At 33.0% G+C, this 22,528-nt stretch overlaps 1 protein-coding gene across 2 annotated transcripts in view; it reads left to right on the top strand.

Moving 5' to 3' along the window:
- Positions 1–499: 499 nt before the first annotated feature.
- Positions 500–22,528, top strand: part of CDH19 (cadherin 19) — a 74,739-nt gene continuing 52,710 nt past the window's right edge. Inside the window, exon 1 of one of the 2 annotated variants that reach the window (XM_020915395.2) lies at positions 500–764. The gene's annotated coding sequence lies outside the window, so the exon portion shown is untranslated. Of the gene's footprint in view, positions 765–3,964; positions 3,994–22,528 lie in introns of those variants that run through there. The other variant, XM_070452931.1, reaches the window with a different exon arrangement.

Raw genomic sequence — 22,528 nt, 5'->3', positions numbered from 1 at the left:
CTTGAGTAAACAGTATAGAGTGTAATATTATGTAGTTCACTATAAACAATAATAACTATTTATAAAAAAATCTAACTATAAATTTAATAAAATAAATAGATTTATGTAGTTCATAAACCAAGGGAAACAAGAGGATCATAATTTAGACATCGCCTTCTCTTTCTGTATTTTACTTTATTCGTGAGTAGAAAGACTGAATTTAGGAGCAGCCAGAAGTCATAGAGACAGAGTTTAAAAGCTCTTCTCTTTTTAGCAACTTTTGTGCCTGCTTTAAATTGATCATTTGTTTCATCAGCTAATCTTCAAGTAGAGGGCATGTCCTTTCCACTTGCAAAATTCTCTTACATAAGTTGAATTCCCTCCTTATCACCTCCAGCCAATAAGCACTTTATTTTCTTTTTTGTTTCTTGTTAGGAAAAAGAGGGGGAAAAAAATCAGCTCATAACTATTTGCTGGAGCTGTCTGCATTTTAACCCCAGACTATGAACGGCCATCAGAGTGCCCTTATGATATTCTGCACAAAGGCTCAGTGTTCGTGGCTCTACTCAGAGAACCCAAAATAGCATTCAGTAAGCAGTGACATATTGAGGGTCTTGGTACTACATGCACAAGTGTCTGTAACTCAGAGCAATGTGGCTCATGTAAGGGTTGATGAGAAACCTGTGAAGCAAAATCAGGGCCAACTCTCCTACTATTCTTCATGTGTTTCACGTGAAGTTTGAATTTCAGTCTCTTCAGACCTGATTGAACTTGAAGATATACAGGTAAGAATGCGATCATCAGGCAAGTATTGATTATATAAGCTAACTCAATGAAAATAGAGTGAAAAAGTACTTGAAAAACCCTCTAATTTTCCCTTCAAAAGGAAAAATTTCTAAAAATCTCTAAACTTGATGTGTACATTGAACATTCTCTAAAACAAAGATCAATTTAGCATCTCTGCAATTCAGATTCGGGAAAATAAAAGTTCTTTATATCTAGAAGATTTAAAACAAGTTTCTTGGGAGGAATGTAGCATCTTTCTCCAGAATTTTGTTTCTTAATTTTTAAAAAAATATTTACCACTCTACTATCAGATGCCATGCCAAGGTTTAAAGTTATAAACCTTATAGATATGTGGAAATATTTATTTATAGAATAAATATTTTTTAAATAATAAATTACTTATTTCTTAGTAAATGACATTTAGTGTGGAGATTTCCACATATCTGAATAAAACTATAAGTTTCTTTGAAGGATAATTTCTTATTAAAGTTGATATATACTGATTTTATTTTCTTTCTTTTTGTCAGGTTTTTTGGTTATCAAATTCTTCATTGACTTTCAAAAATCCTTAAAGTTAAAAAGCTTAAGTAATTAAGAATGTTACAAAAATAATAATAATAAAAGCAAACTATTGAGCACATTATGAGTACAAATATATACATATTCAAACATGTACACATATTAGCTTTCAATCTATTATATCCATTACATGAAGGTTAATTCATCAAATATGAAATACACAAAACTAAAAATTAAGAAAATGCAAATTGTGAAAGGGATTTGTTACTGTCTCAATTCTGATTTGTTGCAAGCAATTTTAATTGGGTTACTAATTTTAATAAAATATTTCAATGTAAATTTTCCAAAGCATTTAGTAAATCTATAACTAGCATATGAAATAACAGAGGAAGAAGTTAACAAACTGTATAAGTAGAATATCAACTGTTTTCTCAGATTATGTAAATTTATAGTTCAGTTCTATCAGTTTATTTTTTTAATTACTGTATCTGGAGAGAAGACTATTTATTTTCATAAAATATTTGCTAATTTATAATTATAATTGAGACATATCTATATATTAGATGTATTTGCAATATCAAATGAAGTAATAAAATAGTATACTTTCATATAATATTATTTATCTCAAATTCAAAGTACTTTAAATGTCTAAATATTGCTAATATGCAAATATATATTTATAACTATAAATTTGAAAATATTTAGATTTCAATATAATCTGAATATTTCTGTTTACCAAGTATTTACAAATATTTAACAAAATATTTAAAAAATATTTCCAATAAGAATAAACATACAAATTTATAGGTCTAGAATTTCTTAAATTTTTAAATAATGAGTTTATGAAATTTAGAAATCAATTGCTCTGTTTTTCTTTATATCTGTTTTCTTTACCAACACTTTTTACCAATGATTAAAACTAATCAGATCATTAGGTAAATTATATATAATTTTTAGTTTCAATTTTAGCATGTTTTTTATTTGTTTCCTTTTATAATTAAAAACACACACACTTTCACACAATTTGTAGAAATCTTAATGCATAGATTATCTACTTATGCATTTTGTTTTATTTTGTTTTCTCCTATGAAATATTTCTAAGGTACTTATCTCCAGAAAATTTTAAAAAATTATTTAATTAAATTACCATAAATTGAAGTTGCTTTAAACTGATGTGCACAAATTCCCATGCATTCATAGGAAACCTATTGTTTAGAAATTTATTATAATATACTACATGTCATCTGATAAATAATATCAATAACTAATTATGAATTGATAGTGAACTTTTTGCCAGTCATGCTCTTAACATTATTTTATATGTAAAGTGTTATAGTATAGTATTTGACATGTTATTGAGTAGCAATGCAATAGGAAAAAATGCATTACAAAGTTTGAAAGAGCATACTGATTTTTCATATCCCTTTCATTAGATTAGGATTAATGATACTGACCCTAATATTTGAGTACTATGCTGATGAACATGAGAAATTGGAACTTTTATATTTTGTTGTCATGATGACTTTCCTTAATAACGATGATCATCTAATACCTGTATCTTTGCTTTGGTGTAACAGATTAAGGAAAAACACAAATAGAGAACTTCATAACCCATAAGAATCCTTTCTCTCTCACAGTGCTGGTAACAACTCATAATCTGAGAAATGAATGAGTTCCTTTTGCCATGGTGACCGGGAAGATGTTTGACCTTTCTTTTAAAGACTCGCAGTGTGAGAGTTTTCTTGCCACCACTCACTTGAGAGAATTCAGCTCAAATGCTCTAAAAATCTACCATTTCACAACTTCTAGAAAATCAGTTTCTTTTTGAGACAATGCATGCCCTTTTGAAATAATGCATGAATATTCAGAAGTGATCAAGTCAGACAATTCTTGTTTACATAAAAAAAAAAGAAAAAAATGGCTCTAGAATTAGTAAAGTAGAAATATTTTTGACAGAAGTTTATCTCGTTAATTAGTACTCCGTAAAAAACATCCAGGATCATCAAAAATGTCTTAAAGTTAAAGGAAAACATGTAATTTTTCAGAGACTCTGCTTTGGCATATTAAATCAAGTTTGAAATGCTATCACAGAACAGTGACTTATCAACACACAAGATCAGTACATTTACATTTTATCTGCTCCTTCCTTCTAAGAACTTACATGATAAATGAATTTCGTAAATTAACAGGATAGTATATTAAAGTGGGAGTACTTTTGGCACATCAGTTGTGGCTAAAAATAACCTAGGTAATTTTCTCTAAGTGCAAAATTTAGAAATGTCATTCCTGTAGAAATGAGGAAATTGTACATAAATCATGGGAAAGGAAAATGCCACCGTTTTTCTGCCTTTAAGTTGAATTATAGCTGAATTGTTTTCAAGAGTTTGCCATCTATTTTATTCTTAAAAATCTCTAGTGGAGCATCAGTGACCTCCTTTTTTAAGAGGTTTGGATTTTTTGTTTCATTTTGGCTTTGGCCACAAGGCTCGTGGAATGTTAAGTTTGCTGAACCCAGGCTCTCAGCAGTGAAAGCGCAGAGTCCTAACCGCTGGACCCCTAGAGAATCCTCATTACCTCTTTTTTTTGTTTGTTTGTTTGTTTAAAGTATTTTATTGAAGTTAGTTGATTTACAATTGTACAAAAAGTGATTCACATCCATTCCCTTCTCTGTTCCCTTCTCCAGGAAATCTTCCTGACCCATTCTGTACTGTAAGTGAATTCTTTCCTGTCTGACACACTGGGGAAGCCCTCTTTTTCATATTATTTCCCTTTATGGTTTATCACAGGATATTGGATACAGTTTCCTGTGCTATACCACAGAACTTTGTTGTTCATGCCTTCTCTACATGATAGTTCGCATCTGCTAATCCCACACCCCCAGTCCATCCTTCCCTCACCATCCTCCCTGGCAGGTTCCCTCTCTCGTATCTCTGAGTCTGTTTCTGTTTCATAGATAAGTTCATTTGCGTTATGTTTTATTTTTTATATTGTTTATTTTTTTCTTTGCAACATCTTTACTTATCACTCATTTAATTGCCCTACAAATGAGCTCTCAAGCACTGTAATTTTTATGTTAAAATTGTTTATTAATTCCAAATGGGCAGAGACATGTATCTGCTTTCTTGTCATTTGCAACTACTTCGAGAGACACATCTACCACTGTAGATGTGTCTAGTCACTCTTCGATTCACTCTTTTCTAATTCTTGAGAAACACTTATAAAATTCTTGAGCTATTCATCACGATGCATCAGCCTTTGGTTTTTGTTTTTAATTAATGAAAAGAAGCCAAATCTGGACACTTCAGGTACACATTGGAACTTGTTATGGACTCTTCTGGTGATAAGTTAAAGAAGATATCTATTTTTCATGTTCATTTGTAATACTGGTTTTCTTATTAAATATAACTCACTATCAAACTCTACTTTCTGGATAGCATATAGTTTCTCTGCCAAGAAACTGTTAACTATCATTGTCATAATTCTGTCCAAAACCTCTTTAAACACTGACTGGTTGTATATATCAAAAATTGCTCAACTAGCTTCAACAATTAGATTTCTACATTTTTTACACAATAAACAATGCACTGCAATAATGCATTGCATTTCTAAATGTCAGTTTATTTCTGTAGGACAGAGTTTTGGACCTGAGTTTAGATTAAACAGTCTGAAATTCTTAACATTCCTGAAAGATATTTTCTAATTTCAAAATATCATTCCAAGTTATTTTGCTGGTATGAGAAACAAGTAATAACAAGAAGCTATGGATTAGGAATTTAGAGGTCATAGGAGATTAGTGCATATCTTTGAAAGATTTATGGGGTAGAATTGACCATAGATGAAGCTTGAATATGAATGAGAGGTAAAGGAGGAAAACATTAAACAGGGAATTTTTATTCAACTGAGAATTTCTGAGTGGAGGCTGGTTTTATTTGGTGAAAGAAACAACATAATCATGACGTGGAGGGCCCATTCCAGTATTCTTGCCAGAAAAATCTCATGGGCAGAGGAGCCTGGTGCTGTCCAGAAGGTCAAAAGGGTCAGACACATCTGAAGTGACTGAGTACCCATGCATGCAGTGATATAGAATGAAGAATGAAAGATGATCATTGAGATGCCTCTTGGAAAATAGGTTTGTAGATCAGGAAATAGATATGTATAGACTATTCAGGAGATTGCTTTATGATGCTTCAGTATATAAATATTAATTGAAGCTGTAAAACCAAGAGATAAACATGTACTGAATGGGCAAAAACTTTTTTAAGAACGGAACTTCAGAATTTAGGGCAAGAAAATGAAATGGAGATTCTACAGGCAAAAGAGAAACACAAATGTGTATGGAGATTTGCAAACTGAGAAAGGGAGCATTTTTAAAAAGAGTGTGGTTATTGTGAAGGCAACAATATGTTTTACCACTGTGAAGTTAATTTTACAGTAATAAATAAATGTATTTTTTAGATTTTGTTAAAATATAATGGAAAATTCCTTTTGATCTTGATAGGTTGGTTGCATTACAGTATTAGGGTGGGGAAAACCTAAATTGCATTTTTCTGTAGACTGCATGAGAGAACTTGAAGGCAGTGAATGGACATTTATTCTGCAATGTTTCCTCTCCACTTGCTCTGATACTTACTTTTGGATGTTGTGCCTTTTGAATTAGTGTTCTAATTTCCTGATCTTTTGCATCCAATTTTCTATATCTATGCATCATTATTCTAGTACCTAAGAGATTTTCTCATATTTATCATTTAACCACCCCTCACCCCACCTTTTAAAAACTAGTCATTAGATTGGACTTCACTAGATGTTTTTTCCTGGCAGTGACTAAGGTGATTGATTTAAACATCCCCAAATATCATTATGGGCTTTCCTGGTGGCTTGGTGGTAAAAAAAATCCTCTACCAGTGTAAGAAATGTAGGTTCGATCTCTGGGTCGGGAAAATCCCCTAGAGAAAGACTTGACAACTCACTCCAGTATTTTTGCCTGGAAAATCCTATGGACAGTAAGTTTGTACTCCAAAACCTGACTTTTCACATAATAGAAACTGCATACATTAGCCTTGGGTGTATAAACCTGATATGTGTGCTTAGTCCCTCAGTTGCTTCTGACTCTTTGTGACCATTTGGACTGTAGCCCACCAAACTCCTCTGCCGTTTGTATGCAGTCTGCAGCAAGTATTTCCTATTATTCTGGCCCTGCCTTGGAAGGAGCTCTTTCCTCCACCGTTTAAGCAGTATTCACATTGACAGCTAACTCCTTTGATCTTTTATTTCCGTGGTAATGGGGACTCCTACACAGTCTAAGGATGGATTAATTCCAGGGTTCTGAAGAAATCTGGGATTATAAATGTTTAAATTAGTGGCTTGTTTTATGGCTTAATACTAACTACCTTTGTTGTGCATTTGGCATGTTCCAGGGCAGTCCCAATTCTTTTTACCTGACTTATCACAACATACCCAGAAGTCGGGTGTGTTATCTCATTTTGCAGTTGGAGAAACTCAATCTGAGAGTGTTTAAGTACGTTAGTTAGTGCATGCAGGCTAACTATTTGCAACCTCAGGAACTGCAGCCCACCAGGCTCCTCTGTCCATGGGATTCTCTAGGTTAGAATACTGGAGCGGGTTGCCATTTCCTTCTCCAGGGGATCCTCCCGACCCAGAGATCTAACCAGTGTCTCTTACATCTCCTGCATTGGCAGGCAGGTTCTTTACCGCTAGAGACAGTTGGGAAGCCATACCTCAGTTGGTACCATGCAGCTATTATCTATAGATGTACAAGTCTCTACATTTTATTCAGATTCTTCTTGATAGCATTAATTTAATGTTACTAAATGAGAATTTAAATAAGTAATATAATTAAGAAAAAGAACTGGTTGAAAATTCCACAATTCATTTGATTTAATTCTTTACTTCATGTCCTACCTTTGTCTACTATCACACATTCTCAATCATTATTATCCTTAATAGCCATCCATTCTAGATACAATTTGGCAACCAGAAAGTTACCGCTACATGATCAGAGCCACACAGTAAAAGTCAGGCTGAGAACTAGAGCAAATTGTTCTCTTGAAGAGAGAGGAAGCAGGATAAGGTGGGAAATGTCTGCTTGGAACATCCACCTGACCACGAAGTGCAGCTCTATCCTAAGAACAGCCTCCAGACAGGTGCTTAGATAACACAGGGCATACACAAGACCATCAACCAAGCTGAGGGAAAATATAAGAATTTCTATTTTTGTTGTTTTATCTCGTTCTTTTGCATTTCATTTTTCGGTTTGTTTTGTGAAATATCTGCAGGGTCACAAAAGTTGTAGAAGTAAATGATTAGTATACACAAACACAGCAAATGTTGGAGGTCACCTGAAGCTTTTTTTTTTTTTCTGATTAGAGTATATAAAACATGAAAGTTGGGAAACCACTGCTCTAAAAATAAACCCTGGCCTATATCCACACACATATTTGTTCCAGACTGTCATCCATATTCCAAAATCCTTCAAGCACATTGATTAAAGGTACCCACCCAGAAGGAAGCAAGCTCCCTGAGTTTAACTCCAGCCCCACCGAGTATTACACGGCTAAGCAAAGCTAGTTAACCTACATGTGCAGATTTTCTGCATTCATAAAATAGCAACATAGATAGAACACATACCATAGAAATGTAAGACAAATCATTTAAAAATGGCATACTGTTTGTATAGTTATAATCATGGCATAAGCATTCAATATTAGTGAGATAAGATGATGATGATAATGATGAAGGTGGTGATGGTGCTGGGAGTGTCCTCAGTCTATTTGCCTTAGAATCAGCTTTAGAGACTTAAAAATACCTCACTGAGTCAGAAACTGTGGAGTGGAAAAGCCACATTTTATCCCAATTTTAATTTCAAACTAATGTAGAATAAGTGTGTAAATCATTTCCCACAGCTAGAGGGAGCAGACCAACCAAGTTACTGTTCACTTTACACATGAAAAGATTAAGGCATTCTCTTCCTGCATAGTAAAAAATTTTAAACTAAAGAAAATGTAATCAGGTCCAACATAAAATAATAATAGAATTGTCACATATGTTCACAGTTTAGTATAAAAATCTTTACTACCATTGTCAAAAAAGTATTTTTGCTTAAATGCTTTTAATATTTCACCCAGTTCATCTGAATCCAATACTATATGGTTCTGTGATACTATTTTATGAATTTTAAGACTGTGCTTTGATCCTACACAAACAGATACACATGTACACATAACACAAGCAAAATAGCAGAGTGTATGACTTTAAACTTTCTTTTCATTCACTAAGATTTGGGCCTTTAAAAAATCTATGTTTATATTATGCCTTTTTCAATAACAAAATCATATTTTCCACACCATTTGGCAGTGGTGCTTACTAAGTATTGCTTTTGATGGTAGACTAAATTTATAGATATTATAGTTATAAAGAAGCTGTACTGAAAAAATTGATAATTGAAGAAAGGAGCATTTGGTTGATATATTTGACTAGGCTTTATGAAGCTACTAATACAACATCAGCAAAAATAGTCAGAGTACAACTGTGTTTTTATTTACTATAGTAAGAAGTGGCTAAAAAGATTTCCAATAAGTGAAGAACAAAATAATATATTTACAATGGAAATTGAGGATTAAATGATAAATGTTGAAATACATTCTTAAGAGACTAGAATATATTGTTGGTAAAAAAAAAATATTTTTTACTTTATCTTGTCTTTGTAGAGATAAATAAGTTCAAATCGACAGGTAGTAGTTATGTAATGAAAATAATTAACCAATAATGTGTATCATCATGCAAAACAATGTTTTAGGTGAAAAAGTGCCTCACTTTGCATGATTCTATGATTGTGGAATTCTCAACTCTTTAATTTATAGGTACAAAGCTTTTCATTAAATGTTGATGGTAAATAAATAAAGAGAAAACAACTCATATATACACATATCATTACAGACAAGTCTAACTCATTGATTAAATATTCAATTTGAGAAGGCTTTCCATGATATCTCATTCAAGCAGATTTTTAAATGCTGAATATATATATGTTCTACACATCTATAGATTAGGTAGTTTTTTATCTATAGAAATAAATATCTTTATCTGTAAATCTCTTTACATTCAAGATAATAGTTATCTTTTTGGTGGGAAGGGAGGAAGATATTTGCATTTTGAAGATTCATAATATTTCACTATGTAAATATTAACATTAAAATATAAAAAGCTAATACTTGAAAAGTTTTATAACACTTATTTTGCTCAAGTAAAAAATACTTGTCAAAGTAGACTAATAAGTAATTGCTGAATTCTGGATGGATTTCCAATTGTTTTTAATATGTTTATATGTGTGTATGTATAGATATGTAGTATAACTACATTTACACATTTTAATTACATAGGAATATAATATGTATTACAAACAATATATTATATACATATTGCTTTAATGTGTGTGAGTGTGTATGTTTTGTGTGTGTGTAACAAATCATTCATATTGCCTATTTGAGTCTTGGGATTTGATGTACAATGCATAATTGAGAATAGTTCATGTATATTTGCACTTTCTTTTTGAAAATTTTAGACCTGCCACTATTTTCTTAATGTATGAATGTAGATTTATCTTTAGTTATATATTTCTTTTTGTATATGCTGCTCTCAAATTCTTTTCTTCTTTATAATCATACATAAAGTGGATAGTAAAATATTTAATTATTTACAGTAACATTTTATGTCTACTTTTCTTGTTTCCAACTATTAAATGCCATTGTTTTAAATTATAATTAATATCATTGACTATAAACAGCTAATAAAGAGATATTTTCTGCTTGCCACCTCAAATCATAGGAATGGTACCAGAGGGAACATCAGTCTATATATTTATCTATATTCAAATATAGCTCTAAACCAAAAAAAAAAAATACCTTAATTAAATTATCTCAGAAAGTAAAGATATACATTATACACCCCGGGGCAGGGGTGGGGGGAATCTAAAATCTATTATTTTACAGAAAGTTCATTATCCTAGCTAACCTTAATTTTAAAAGTCATTCATTATAACTTTGATGAAATGAAGTTTCCTTTCAAGTTTTATTTTTAATGGAATACCTGAAGCTGATTTTAGTATTTCATAGATTGCAGCCATGCATGTAAAATATCCTGGTATTTAATGCTTGAGAAATGTACCCAAATCAGAATACACCAGATAGATGAGGGAATCCCAAAGAAAAATATACTCAGTATAAAATATTTTAAGCATATGCTTTAAAAATACTGAAGAAATGGCAGAGGAATTAATTCAGGACTTAATATTGTGGAGAAAATATTCCAGAAAAATGAGGACTGAACTGAACTAGAGAAACGAAGATTTGATATAATGCACAAGAAGTGAACTGAATTATACAGGCTACGGAGATTTGTGGCCCATTTGACTATGCTTAATATCTTAACTTGGAAATTACTTAACTTGGGCAGCTATTTGAAATAATGTTTTTGAAATTACTATGCAAATACACTTGTCCCTGGGCACATCATATTTCTCCCCATCTCTGACCCTATTCAACTTCTTGTATCCTTTCAGGTTAGGCGTTTTTATCTCTTCTGTTACTCTGACAAGTCTTTATTCCAGCTATTATCTATAGCTGGCCTCTGTGACCTGCTTTCCCTCATTAGTTTCTATAAGCTCACTTTCATCTTTCTTCTTTTTTAAAGTGGGAGTTAATAATTAGTATCTCATTGAATTAAAGGAATATTAACTGGAAAATACAGGGAGTACCTCCTATGGTGTTAAGAATCTAGTTGGTGATTTTACTGGCGTGCTAAGCTATGTAACCAAGTTCTCAGCAATCTTGTACCACAAATGCTTGAGTCAGTGGGGGGTGCAGTCACTCATTGTCTCAAGCTTGATTGAAACTCCATCATCATAACTACAGCATCTGGTTGCCTAAGAAAGGAAAGATAAACACAAAAGAACTATTCCAAAGTCTTATATTTCTTCTGTTCTGAAATAATAGATGTATGGTTTTTATTTCTATTAACAAAATAAAATGCATAACCCTCCCCAATTGTGGTAGGGTTATTGGTTAGCCATGATAATGTCTACCACAGAAATCAAAAGATTTTAGTTCCTTTTTTACTCTCTTATTTCACATGCCAGTCACAGCCTTTTCTGCTCACTAATTGTTTAGATGTTAGAGATGGTTAAGGAAATCCTCCAGAACTAAAGTTAGGCTTTTCTTAGAAATAAGGTGAAAGGGAAGATATCTTGTTAACAGTTACAATGGTCTCTGAGACTGGAATCACCTAGTGTCACTTGGAAGCTTTGCCTATAATTTTTGCAAATATCTCAACCTCAGCATTTCCAAACCTACTTAATCTCTTTTGAATTCCAGTTAGCCATCAAATTTTGTTAATCCTGTTTCCATATTATTCATCGTAGTACTCATTCATATTATCTGTTTCTGTGAACTGTGCTTGACTTGAATATTGGAATGCTCTGGGAGCCTTCAACTGGGCAAAAAACTGTCATGGTGGTTGGGAGAAACAGAACAACCATTTCAAAGTCCTGGAATTGCAGATGCCTTTCAGCACTCCTAGAAAATTAAAATTATTTCTTGAAAACTGACCTCATATTAACTAATTGTTAAAATAAACAAATATAAATGAAATATGAAGGAAGACATTGAGCTGGGACATGGTACAGTAGGTAATAATAGTCCCCAAGATATTTCAACTGGAATAGTACAAGAACTTAACACTTTTGTATTATTAATATCCTTGCTTCTGCATTTAAGTGAGTAGTAGCTGTGGTTTAGTTGCTCTGTCATATCTGACTCTTGAGACCCCACGGACTGAAACCCTCCAGAGGCCTCTGTCCATGGGACTTCCCTGGCAAGAATACTGGAATGGGTTGTCATTTCCTTCTCCAGGGGACCTTTCTCCTGCATTGCAGGCAGATTCTTTACTGACTGAGCCACCAGCGAAGCCCATTTAAGTAAGTAGAAAGTGAAAGTGAAGTCGCTCAGTCTTGTCCGACTCTTTGTGACCACATGGACTGTAGCCCACCAAGCTCCTCTGGCCGTGGGATTTTCCAGACAACAGTACTGGAGTGGGTTGCCATTTCCTTCTCCAGGAGATCTTCCCGACCCAGGGATCGAACTTGGGTCTCCCACATTGCAAGCAGACACTTTACCATCTGAGCCACCAGGAATCTATCTTTTAAATAAATTCACACAAATACAAAGTATCTTTTGAAATGTATGTTGAGGCAGTTCCACAGTCTTGGAAAAAATAAACTTCATGGCACAGTCTGTAACCTTCCCCCAACTATCCTATAAGGAATGATAAAGGTGCTTATGGAATAAGTGGGGTTGTTAAGAGGCATTCCTTGTTTTCCTTTTATTAAAAAAATCTGTCAAATTGAAAGAGAAAAAGGAAAGGAATCTCAAACTACTTCCCTTGTGGTAATAATACCACTCACAGACCCCAGAGCCTCATTTTTCAACCCTAAGGTTTTATAGAATTTACTTGCTTCACACATTTAGATCCTAATATGAAACATTAGACATGCTTCTGTAAATTAATAAAGAGAAATATGTTATCTTATTTTTAAGTAGCATTTTAGAAACTAGGACTTTAAGAGTTTATTTTTTTAAGCTTTGAAACTTCCTGACCATTGCAAAGTGTGTCTTTTGATATATTATTTTGGCCAAGCCTACCCAACTATTTTCTGAAGACAGAGACATTGTATTAATTGCCATCTGCTTGTCTCTGTGAGGAGCTGGCTAAGTTGAGCTTAGTTTCAGCTTTACACAAGCCTTTCAGAATACATTATATTTTATAAGTTTTCACAGATGGAATAATTATCTTTATATAACCAGGAAGAGGTCATAGAAAAGACAATTTCTAATTAGATTCAGTAACAAACTGTATAAGTGCATAGATTATAATATTTTTCATCCCTTAAGTCATAATTAGTCTTCTTTGAAATGTAATTGTTCTGAGTCACAGTGGGATCATTTTCAGCCCATATATGCCCATCCAATATCACACATTGCTTCAAGCATGACAATGTTTATCTGTCATAGTCACTTAGCATACTTGGAAAAAAAATAATGACATTCAAATCCTTTGAAAATACTTGTAGAACACATACATTAGGGACAATGTATCCTACACCACGTTTGCAATAGTCATTTATAAAGTTTTTATATGTGCAAGAAGTTTGCAAGAATAATAGTAGTTGACTACTTTACTTCAAGGTTTAAAAATCAAGAAATCACTAGGTATTTACTACTCAGGCATAGGTTGCTATTCTTATAGAATTAATTTAAAATACTCACACAACACATAGTATGCATCAGACAGTATTCTGTGTACACTGAATCATTTAATCAAGATAACAACCCAGTGATATGCCTTATTTTCATTGTCATTTTTCATATGACAAAACTGAGACAAGTGGGTAGTCGCTGAGTCGTGTGCGACTCTTTGTGATCCCACGGGCTGTAGGTCTCCAGGTTCCGCTGCTCATGGGATTCCCAGGCAAGAATGGCGGAGCAGGTATTGCCCACAGCAGTGTGGTGGGGCTGGTCTTGTCATAGCCATGCTTGCTATGGTGGCGCCCTTAACCCCATCAAGCGGACTTAGAACATTGCATTTCAACATATTTGGGAGAATCACCTCACTCTGGAAATAGTCAAATCTTGATCTTCATTATGGTGCTACATAACCTTACTTTATCTAAAATAGCTTCATAATTCATTATAAAACTATGCATATATCTTTATTAGCTAAATAAATATTAATACTAAAAAATAGAAACACATATTCTTTTACTCCATTTATAATTCCTCAATTCAGAGATGATTTCTATTTGCATTTGAGGGTGTAGTCTTCCAGGCTTTCTTCTCTGAATTTGTCTACACTTATGGTCAAATTAATGGAATCCTTTTCTACGTAATTTCTTTTTTCACTTAGCAAAGTGTAGCAGCATATTTCCATTTCATCAAGTGCCTTTACAGCATAACATTTACTGGCTGAATAACATGAATGATGTTGACATGAATTTTGGGCTTCCCTGGTAGCTCAGTTGGTAAAGAATCTGCCTGCCATGCAGGAGACCCAGTTTCAATTCCTGGGTTGGGAAGATCCCCTGGAGAAGGGAATGGCAACCCACTGCAGTATTCTTACCTGGAGAATCCCATGGACAGAGGAGTCTGGCGGGCTACTGTCCATGGGGTCACAAGAGTCAGACACCACTTAGAGACTAAACAAACCACCACCAGCATGAATTTTGAAACTTGTTTTCTATTCACTTGTTTGTCATCTGTGAGAGCAATTTTTTAAATCTTCTCCAAATGATTAGATACAAGGTATTCAGGGATTTTTCCAGTGTTTCCAGTGTTTTAAAATTATACAAGGAGTTGGGAGGGGGGATCAGGATGGGGAATACATGTAAATCCATGGCTGATTCATGTCAATGTATGACAAAAACCACTACAATATTGTAAAGTAATTAGCCTCCAACTAATAAAAATAAATGAAAAAAAATATACAAGGAGAGAAAAATATGGAGAAATATATATGAGTTTATCTCCTAAAATACTGTTTTAGAATATTTTTTTAGATATTAGAAATACAACACTGTTTTATTCATCCATATTACATGTTTTCACGAGAATGTTATATGAAAAAAAGATTTCAAAAAATAAAGTTTTTTGACAGCAGTCACACAGGAAAGTACATATGAGAAATAGCCTGTGGATCTGCAATGGCTAAATTAAAATTAGATTATAAAACTGGTAAAGACATAATTAAGTTTTGTACATATTGATTGCATTGGCAACATGTAGTGAGGAATATAGTCCAAAAGGTGTTCAGGCAAACCTTCAGTAGAGAGTTATATAAAGATTTAGCCTTGCAGTTGTAAGAATGAATCCCATTTTGGTAGCTTGTGGAAGGGAAATAAAAGGTGGGATACCAGATTTTTTTTTAATGAGATTTTGCCAGTGTGCATTTCATCAGCTGAAATCTGGATCTTCCCACTGTGGAATATTTTGCAAGGGCATTTTCAGTCTTATCAATGCACAGCCTTCCAAAATGGGGCTCATTAATCCACAGCCCTCCCTAAAAGTGAGTGAAAGTCACTCGGTAGTGTCTCTTTGTGACCCCATGGACTGCCCTCTCTGCTGCTCCAAAACAGAGTTCACAACAGCCAGCCCAGGAATGGATTGACTCCACATTTTAGGACACCGCACAAGTAGTGTTGGAGAAGGCTGTAATGTCAAAGAGGGCTTAGGCGATTTCAGCCACTACACTGCTTCATCTGTAGCATACGCTGTCAATCCACAGTAAATAAGTAAAATCTTAAGTCTAATGAGAATTCATAAACAGAACAAAGAAAAAGGTCTTTTACAGTCTAAATCTCTGAAGAAAGAATTAACACATGGTTAATTATAATTTTTGGTTCAAAAATTGTCTTCCTTCTCACTGATATCTGCAAGCTATATCCACTCATTTCTTATTATATTCCTATTAGCAGTTCTGAGAAAGCCATTTAAAAGCCTTTATTTATAATGTCACTCCAAGAGACTGCCAAGTTTCCCTTGATTTTTAAGAGATCACAAATAGGATTAAGTTTCTATATTTATCTGATCCACACTTCCCCAGCTCCAACTTTTATCTTCCCCCACACAGCCACCAAATCCATCATTCTGACTTATTCTTTCCTTTTCTTTGTGACCTCAAGAATCTTTAGAGTAAGAGGGAAAACGATGGTCTAAAAGGAGATAATAGAAAACATTTTATTATGTCTAGTTTCAAGACTGTGCAAATGTTAAAATGCAATTTAAAGATCTTTATTCAACTTTAATACATGAACTACCCATGACAGATGTCATACACAATGTTAGATATCTATGCATTTCCTTTCTTCTATTCAGTAAAACACAAAGTATATTGTACCCTCTATGTCCTTAAAATTATAATTCCAATCCTACCTGTATTTGGTATTATGTGGATCACGTAAAATTTCTCAATAGACATCTCTACATATGTGAGTATAAATATTATATGAAATATAATTTCTGTATTAAAATCGTGTGATTCTACTTGGATACATTGATGCTTATAATAATAATGTTATTCAAATATTAATAACTTTATTATGTAATATTGTGTTAATATCAATGCAACCTTATTTTTATATATTATGTATTTTGAAAAATAGTATACCATACACCAGGGGGCTTCCCTGGTGGCTCAGAGGTTAAAGCGTCGGCCTGCAGTTCGGGAGACCCGGGTGCGATGCCAGAGTCAGGAAGATCCCCTGAAGAAGGAAATGGCAACCCACTCCAGTATTCTTGCCTGGAGAATCCCATGGATGGAGGAGCCTGGTAGGCTACAGTCCACGGGATCGCAAAGAGTCGGACACGACTGAGCAACTTCACTTCATTTCACATACCATACTCTACATTTTATTTAATATTTACACATATGTCCAGATACTGGCACTGATATTAAATCCAAGCAAGCTAACATGATTCAGAGTAATAGCATGCTTTTTTCTATATTGACCTGTTATGCATGGGGAGATAGGAGGGAGACTCCAGTTGGGGATTTTATGAGGATACATTTTGCTGTACAGAAGAAACCAACATGGCATGTAAAGCAGTTATCCCCCAATTAAAAACAAAAATTTAAAAAATAAAGAAATACAGATTCATATCCCTGTATTCACCTGATTGGAAAATAAAACCAGGAGTGCTGACGCAGGTCAGAAATGTCACTGGCTATCTCTCTAGGGCCCATTTCAGACATATTAATTGATAGCAGTTTTCCTTGTTAGCCTGAACTCAGCCCTGGGTATCTCTCAGTCTGACACTGCTGACAGCTGCCAACACTCTTCAATCAAAAGTGGACCATTATTTGCAACAATTTTTCCCTTCCCCTGAAACGTATGACCACTATAGGAAATTTAGAATATGGGAGATCACAAACAAAGCCACAATAGTTCATCATTCAGATATGCTTACTGCCACCATTCCAATTCTTCCATTTTTACACTGAGTTTCAAATGACAGAGTATTATATTCCGGTTTTGTTATGATACAGATGTATGAAATAGTGATAACTTAACTTTTAAATATTTCAATCATGTACTTAACCTGAAATAAATAACATAAGTTATAACAATCATTCAAGTTTAATGGATATTATGTTTTGATATCTTTAGGTTGTATCAGAGGAGAAAAATGTCACAGATATTTCTAAAGTTCAAATGTTAAACCAGTTTTTCTTTCTCTTAACTATCATAATAAATTTTTTGTGTTATTTTTCTTTTCCTAGACTTATTTTAGAAAATCAATTTATGAGGATAATTTATAATGTATCATCTTATAATTTTGAAACATTTGGTATTATATGGTGCCTTAATTCGAACTTTGATTTTTAATACATTTTTCTACATAATTCAGTTTATATTTGCCTCTAAGTGGACAAATTTAAAAATTTTTTCAAGGTATAAAGTGGTAAAAAAATAGCTGTTAGTTTATAGATTGAACTAGCTTTCAAATATATACTAAATTTGGACAAATTATCTCCACTGTGTCCATGTATGTGCTCAGTAGTGTCTAACTCTTTGTGACCCCGTGGACTGTAGTCTGCCAGGGTTCTCTGTCCATGGAATATTCCAGGCAAGAATATTGGAGAGGGTTGTCATTTCCCTCTCCAGGAAATCTTCCTGATGAAGAGAGCAAACCCGTCTTTTGTGTCTCCTGCACTGCAGGTGAATTCTTTACCCTTGAGCCACCTGAGCCCATTCAATGGTTGCCCAAATTTTTAATTTCATTAACTTATTATGGGAGTTCTGTTTTCTGTATATTTTCATCAACTGCTGGTACTAAAATTTTTAATACTTTCTGTGCACCATATTGATTTTACAAATTTTTACAAATTTCAAGAATATTAATTGTCAGGAGGACCAAAATTTATCAGTTGTTGACCAGAACAACAATGACTAGCAAAATTAGCCATATTTTTATTTATCACCTAATAACCAATTCATATTAAATATTACAGATTCATAAAGATGTAAGGATAAGAATGTGTTTATACAAATCAAGATCTAGACAGTGTCCTCACTTTACACTTGCTTTTGTATCTTAAACATCTTTTAATTGAGCCCAATATCTTCTTTAAAACCCCACACCTTTTTTGTCAAACTACTAACATGCTGAAGGCTCCCCAACCCCATCCCTCTAGGTTGTCACAGACCACACAGGAAATTCCCACTGGCACTTTACATGTGCTAATGCAAATATTTCAATGCAAAAGGACAGACTTTTGGACTCAGTAGCAGAAGGGGAGAGTGGGGGTCTTCCTGACCCAGGAATTGAACCTGGGTCTCCTGCATTGCTCCTTTATTCTTTACTGTCTGAGCCAGCAGGGAAGCCCTAATGCATATGTTTCAGTGCAAAAGAACAGACTTTTGGATGCAATGGTGGCGAGGAGAGTGTAGGAAGATTTGAGAGAGTAGCATTGAAATAAATCAGATTTTTTTAGCAGCAGTAGTGAGGCATAACTGACAGAACAAACCACACATATTCAAATTGATTTGGGTTTCTTTGATATATTTATACTCCTGTGAGACCATTATCACAATCAAGATAATGAACAAAGCCATCACCTCTTGATTTTCTCTTAAGACCCTCTGTATTCCCTCTTTCTTCTTCTTCTCCAGCTCCATGCTCTCTCAAGAACTTACCTGTTTTCTGTCATTGTAATAGGTTTGAATTTTCTAGAATTATATACAGATGGAAGCATGCAATCTGAATTATCTTTTGTCAAGCTTCTTTCAATTCAGCATAACTATTGGCGATGTTACTTTGTGCATCAATAGTTCATTTGTTTTTACTACTAAGCACTATTACACCCCATGGATAGACCACACTTAATACATTGAATTGTTGATAGGCATTTGATTTGCAGTCAGTTGGGCTATATTAAATAAAGCTGCTTTAAACATTCTGGTAAATATCTTTGCATGGATGTGTAATTTTATTCATCTGGGGCAAATATCTAAGGGTAGAATGGCTGGGTCACATGGTTGGTACATGTTTAAGTTTTTAACTTAAAAACCTGTTTTACTACACTGGTTGTGCCAGCTTCCATTCCCACCAGCAGTGCATGAAAACTATATCCCATTTGGTGCTACGGTCTATAGTTTTAATTATTTTATGTTGATTGATTGTGCTTAAAATTTTTTTTTTTATATTCTCAGGGATTTTTATTGTTCAATTGGCATTTCAATAGAGGAGGCCAGTATTAGCTGCTCCACAATTATAATATTTACTTCTCCTGAGTTCTATTGATATTTGCTTCATGTATTCTAAAGATCTGATATGAAGTTCAGTTATGTTTAGGAATGTTAGGCCTATTTGATAAATTTCCTTTTATAATCTTTATAAGTGCTCTTGTTATGTCAGATGATATACCTCTTATCTTGAGGTCTTGTTTCTGAGATACTGATACAGCATTTCAGTTAATTTATGATTATTATTTTATGGTATATTTTTCTCCTTGTCCTTACCAGCTATCCATGTATTTGTAATTACATGATTTGTTTAGTATGTTGTTGGGTTAGGTTTTTAAATCCCAAACTAACAAACACTACATGTTACTTATAGTGTTTTATTCATCTCTTTTTACTGCAGTGATTCATTTCGTTGAATTTGCTATACAATCTTCAGTTTGCTTCTTCCCTTGCATTCTCCTCTTTATTATTGCACTAATAAAAAATTTCTAGAATCTTAGTTTCCCTTTCTTGGTCACATGATATGGCATTTTGTTTATTTTTAGTGATTGCTCTGGTGAATTTGGTGTGCACCCATCATTTTTCACAGCAGCCTACTTGAGCAATTGCTATATCACTTTATCTATAATGTAAGAAGTTGAATAACAGATAGTGTAATTTCCCACATCCCTTTATTTTCACCATGATCATCATTGATTTTATTCTACATGTTATATATCTGGTAATATTGTTATTGATTTATAAATAGTAGATATTTTTAAAGTATTAATAAAAATGCAAAATAGCTTTTTATAATTCTCTATACATATTTACTATTTCCTTCTAATTCATTACTAGATATTGGTCCAAGTGTCCTTCATTCTGAAGAGTCTCTAGTTAATAGTTCTATAGTGCAGTGGTGCTGTTGATTACTTTCCCTAACTTGCTGTATATCATCCTTATTTTACATATAATTATAGGTTTGCAAGTTTTTCTCTCAGAACTTTTTGTCTGTCATTCTCTTTCCATCAGTTATTTCTGATGAGCACTTAATGGACATTTTCATTGTTTCCCTTTTTATCTTTACATTTTTAGTGATTTTACAATAACATAATTTTGTTTGGTTTTTTTCCTTACTTGTTTGTTGAGTGTCTTTTTAAGTGTGATATTGCTCTGCACATTTGAAAAACCATTGGTTATTATTATTTTCTCTCCTTTCTCTTTTGGAATCCAATTATATAGGTGTTATACTATTTGAAATTGTTCCATAGCTATTGAAATTCTCCTTATTTTTAAAAAAAATTTTTTTCTGCTGCTGCAATTATCGCTCTACTTTAATTCAAATAATTAAAAAAAATCTTTAAAGTCAATGGTATTTTCTTCTATAATGTTTGATCTTTTGATATAACCATTTTGATTTTAGATATTATATCATTCAGTTGTAGGAGTTTCATTTTTTTGTTTGTTTGATTTCTTTCTTTGTTATGTTTCATTATGTGGTCACTAAAATATTTGATTTAGACAGTTATCATCAATAACTGGCAAAACTTTAAATGAAAGAGTGATGAGGAAATTCATAATAAATGATTCAAGTGCCAGGACATGAAGCTAGTAATGAGACTTAGAAGCAAGAACAACATCAAGACTGGATATAAAATGTGACAAAACTAAGAAATTTTTACCTTCCCATATCAAGCAATATGAAATGTGGAGTATCAGTTATGAGTATTATTGACAAACATGTAAAATAGCATCTAATCAAGATTCTACTAACTTAAAGTAAATAAAGAAATATATTAAACCACACTGTGGGGATGCAGTCAGAAAAATCCATAATGTGGGAAAATCTATAGGATCAATTACTTTTCTCAACACATTAATGGAAAGAAAAGTTAAATTTAGAGTGATGAGACTTGTGAATTAACTGACATTTAACAAATGTCTCAACAAACTACATGGTGTAGAAATAGCTGCATCTTGACTCAAAGATGTTTAAATAATTTTAATTTAAGTATTGTTTGAATATTTAATTGTATTGAAGACATTCTTAATTTTTAGTAGTCAATTTTGATTTTTAAAAGGTACTCACACACACATATATAGCATGTGTGCCCGTTTGCTTGTGTGTATAATGAATATTTAAAATGACAGGACATTTTGAATTGTTTTTAATATCAGGAAATAGCCATGTATACAGATTAAGCAAGACTGATCATGTCTTGATAATTTTGAACCTAAATGATGGCTATTCATTATACTATTCTATGCTTAGATGTATGAAGATATCATAATATAAACTTAACTTTATAAAGTTTACCTGACATTTTAAGTGTAATACATATCACTGTTAGTGATAGTTTTCCAAATTTATGCAAAGTATCTTTTCATAAAGAAAACTGTTCTTGTTACAAATGTTTTCATTGTTCATTGCTATCAGAAATATGTGTTTTATCAATTTCTAAGCAACAGACATAATTAAAATTTCAAATATTGAACATAAGGGTAAAATTAATCTCAGTTTTTACCTCAGGTGAATTTTTTCTTGATTTTCATTAAGTAAACTTATATCTGCTTGAAGGAATTAGAGAAGGACCATGGAATTCCCATTAACAACAGTATGTTCTTTGTTAATTAGCCTTTTTTAACAATTCTTACTAACAAGAGCCAAAGACCTAAGAAATCTGTCAGGGACAATCAAAGACATGTGGAGAAAATTCAAGCAAGGTCGTATGAAAAACTCCTAACTGAGAAAGATTTGATGACTTTTATGTTGATTAGGGCATTGTTAGATCTGACAAAACTATTTTTCTTCCTTAATCCCAAACAAATCCAATTTGTTTATATGAAGACTATGTAAATATGAGAAATGCAAAGTTATTCTGTTTCATTTAAAGGTGAGAATTACCAATCATTTCATGGAGAGTTGGTATGATTAGCATCAGGTAAATGGAAAGTTCT

This window comes from Odocoileus virginianus, chromosome 22 (genome assembly GCF_023699985.2).
Source record: "Odocoileus virginianus isolate 20LAN1187 ecotype Illinois chromosome 22, Ovbor_1.2, whole genome shotgun sequence".
Classification (NCBI taxonomy): Eukaryota; Metazoa; Chordata; class Mammalia; order Artiodactyla; family Cervidae; genus Odocoileus; species Odocoileus virginianus.
The sequence above is the reverse complement of the archived record's forward strand: the minus strand, read 5'-3'. Positions and strand labels throughout refer to the sequence as shown.